Source organism: Echinops telfairi, unplaced genomic scaffold (genome assembly GCF_000313985.2).
Source record: "Echinops telfairi isolate 266 unplaced genomic scaffold, ASM31398v2 ScPeMD7_70;HRSCAF=299, whole genome shotgun sequence".
NCBI lineage: Eukaryota > Metazoa > Chordata > Mammalia > Afrosoricida > Tenrecidae > Echinops > Echinops telfairi.
Genome location: NW_022103968.1, coordinates 52111595 through 52115757, shown reverse-complemented (window position 1 = coordinate 52115757; position 4163 = coordinate 52111595).

Genomic DNA, 4163 nt, shown 5'->3' with positions numbered 1-4163 from the left:
GTGTGCCTGGTGAACCTAAATAATCCTGCAGAACGCTAACTTCAGCATAGGCTACTCTGTGAGCATCACGGATCAGTACAGAAATAAAGTCCATCTGTCATCGTGCATGAGCACAGACAGAACACGAACACTGTCCATACTACAAACATGACCAAATGTGCCTCTATTGAAATAACACTTGTTAGAATCATAGAATTAACCCCACTTCCTGGAAGCTTTTGATCTAAAGCACTACTTTTTTGTGTAGTCCCCAAATGTCACTCAATACAAATTCAGATCCTTTCTAACTTTTCTCCAATTCTACCTATGCCCTTCTTACTGAGATATCCGTGAGTCCCTGTGATGCGTTTTTTTCTTTTGCCAAAAGTAATAAACCGTCTGTTCGGCTACAGAGAAGTTTCTAGTGATCTTTGGCTGGAAGATGTTGGCAGATCTTAACGGTGTCATGGTTCTCTATTCTTTTTCGCTTCTTTTTAATATAGCATTTTATTGGGGGCTGTTACAGATCTTATAACAATCCATACATTCATTGTGTCAAGCACATTTGTAAAAATGTTGCCATCATCCTTTTCCAAATATTTTCTTTCTACTTGAGCCCATGATATCAGCTCCTGTGTTTTCCCTCCCTCCCCAACTCCCACCCTCATGAGCCCTTGATAAAATAGAAATTATTATCATTTTCATATCTTACACCGTCTGCTGTCTCCCTTCACCCATGTCTGTTGTTCACCACCTTGGGGTAGTTATACGTTGATCATTGTGATTGATTTCCCCTTCCTCTGCTCCACTTCCCCTACCCTCATGGTATTCCTACCCCCATTATTGTTCCCCGGGGGCTTATCTGTCCTGGATTCTGTGTGTCAAGAGCTCTTATCTGTACAGTATATATGCTCTGGTATAGCCAGATTTGTAAGGTAGAATTGGAGTCATGATAGTGGGAGGGAGGAAGCATTAAAAACCTAAAGGAACGTTGTATGATTCCTCAGTGCTATACTCTACCCTGGCTGGCTCATCCCTTCATTGTGACCCTTCTGTGAGGGATGGCCAATGTCTCTTATTATTGTGTAATCTGGGCTAATTTTCTTCATCTCAATAATATTCACTATTGGGTTTCCAAGCATTTTGTCTTGTGCTTTATGGGACTTCACACATTTGATCCCAATAATGACTGTGAATAGTCACACTTAGTACTCCACTAACAGATGAGAACACTGACAGACCAAGGCCACAGCTATTACGTGGTTGAGCCAAGAGATCCAGGAAGCTAATATACCCGGTGGCACAACAGGTAAGCACAGAACTGCTAACAAAAAGGCTGGAGGTGACTCCGGGGGAATAAAGAACCTATGGATGTGTTCCCATGAGTGCAGCCTAGAAAGTCACATGGGGGCAGTTGCAGTATGTCACATAGCATCACTGTGAGTTGGAATAGACATGATGGGACAGCGAAGTGGTGAGCCCTTGCTGGATTGCTGACTTCCACAGCAATCTACTACACTCTCCTAATGGATTCCAAAGTGTCACAGAACTGTCGGGCTCTTTCACTGAAGGACACTCAATGCTGGTTTCCCGTAAAGATATTGGAGGGAAATAGAAATGAACAGTGGGGGAAATCCCTTGTCTCTGTCTTAGAAATAAAGGAGCTTCTCTTAAGTACTTTTAACATTTTCTGGAAGCATTGATCACACAATCCAGTTTTTACTGGGTTTTGGAAAAAATGGTATGGGATGATTTTACCCAAGAAAGATTTTCTTTTTGTTTCCCTCCCCTATTTTCTTAATGTGGTAAACAGAGTATTTGTGAGAGCCAGCTCACAAATTGACCAGCGACAAGGGGCACGTTTACAATTATAAAATGGATAAAAGAGACAAAAGAGAGAGTTTGGGACATAGGGGACCGAAGAAGAGACTCTGAGGCTCACTTCTTTATTAGAAACAGGTTTTTATATAGTTCTCGTCATGTACCCTGTGTTCTCTGACAAGCTTCTACACAGAGGGTCTGTTAACAATCATCTGAAGGCAAGCAAAGAAACATTAATATTTTAGCCAATTACTCTGTGACCCAAAGGGAAAAATAAAGCTAAGAGTAGGGAGGATAGCTGATCTTTGGAAGAATACTGTGCTTCAGCAGTTTCTCTGGGAAAGAGAGGGAAAGTGTCTACTTTATCTTAGGTGAATAGCAAACCATTCAGTGCATGAGCTCCTTGCGCTGAGCTGTTAGTATCTTCCCATGGAAGGTGATGATCCCATCCCCCTTGAAGAAGGAAATGAGCTCAGACTGTCCTGTAAATGCAGTACTCTGTTACCCAGAAGCCCGGTTCAGCGTTCTGCTCCAGGTTCTCTGTGTCCCGAGAATTTAGCACCAATATCTCCACATTCAGAGTTCCTCTTAAGAAAATCTGCTCCCACAAATATTTCTCTAAGGAATTGTTCCTAGATTCTGTCTCACGGTAACCCATTGCGACAACAGAACTGCAGTATGGGCTTCCTAGACGGCACTATGTCCTGGAAGAAATATAGCCAGAGTGTCTCTTAGATGTGAGACTGGTAAAATGTCTTTTCATGTATTTTGGACATGTTATCAAGAAACTGGAGAAGGGTATCGTGCAAGATAAAACAGAGGGCCAGTGGAAAAGAGAAAGAGTCTCAACAAGATGGATTGACACAGTGGCTGCAACAATGAGTCTGAACACAGGAACACAGGAGGAGAGGACAGTGCTTAGTTATATTGTATGCAGGGGACCACGACTTGTTGGCACCTACCCCAAACGGAACAAGTACAGCCAAAATGCTCCTTGGAAGCAAAGAGGGTGACCCTTCATCTGACATGCTGTGGCCATGTCGTCCGGAGACAACAGCGCCTGGATAAAGACCTCCAGCTTGGGAAAGCAGAGGTGCAGCAACCAAGAGGAAGACCTTCGAGGAGATGGATGTACGGATGCAACTCAACAATGGGCTCAACGCAACGATGGGAGGATGGCACCGAACCAACTCAACGATGGGAGGATGGCACAGAATCATTGGACCAGAACCCACTTGATCCATGGCACCTAAGAAGAACAAGGGCAACCTTGTTTACATAAGCAGCTCTCCAAGTCTTTTCACACTCAGAACTGGTTGGGGGCATTCCAACTATGAATCTTTCCCTAGGAAGTGCAGAGCCCCATCAGAGTGCCACCAAGACTCACTAGTCATGGGGCTAACCAGAAAACCAAGCTCACTGCCAGGGAGTTCCTTCTGACTCACAGGGGCCCCATGAGACGAGGTAGCACAGCTCCTGTGAACTTTTGAGATGGGAACGCTATACCAGGGTAGGAAGTCCTGTCTTTCACATGCCGGGTAGCTGGTGGTTTCGAACTGCTGATTTTGCCTAACACAACCCACACAACCACGAGGGCTTCCTGTCATCGGACTCGTGGCCTCTATTTCTTTTTAATGGAGACAGAGGAAGTGTGAGGCATACAGTCTTGGAAGGCATTAATATCCAGGGAGATGGGAGTGCATTAGTTTTATTTCTTTTATTTGACTTTGCAATTGCTTTTTATATGATTTTGTAATTAGTTAGTCCAGGTGGCTTCCATCGACAGCCATTCAGACGGGTTTCCCATTTAGAAGTGACTTAAAGCTTCCCTTTGAAAATGAATTTCGTTTAGTAAAAATTTCATTCCCTTAAAATATTAAGCAAACAGTGGTGCAGATGGTGAAAAAGCATGACCAAAACTCATGAAGGTGTTTGGGGGAAATCCTGCTTTCGGGGGTTCTTCTTCGCTTTGGGTGCTGGAAAGACCAGCCTTTAGTTCATGGGTGATTGCTGGGGAGAGCACGGGCTCCACACCGGAATCCTGCTTTCCCGTCGTACTTCTGGCTTCATCTTCTAGCTCTTCCCGCACGTGTCCCTCTGTCCTCCCCTCTGGCCCACTCACATCCTTTTAGTATTAAAACACGTTGTAGAGATAGTCGGTGGGGCTGCGGGAGAGGGAGTGAACAGAATACATTTTTCTTTGCTTTAAGAATATCAACATACCAAAAGAGTTTCTCAAATCAAAACCAAACTCACTGACATCGAGTCAATTCTGACTCAAAGTGACCCTATAGGACCCGTTTGTGTTTCTGAGACAGTAACTTTATAGGAATAGAAAACCTCATCTTCCACACCCGCCCCCC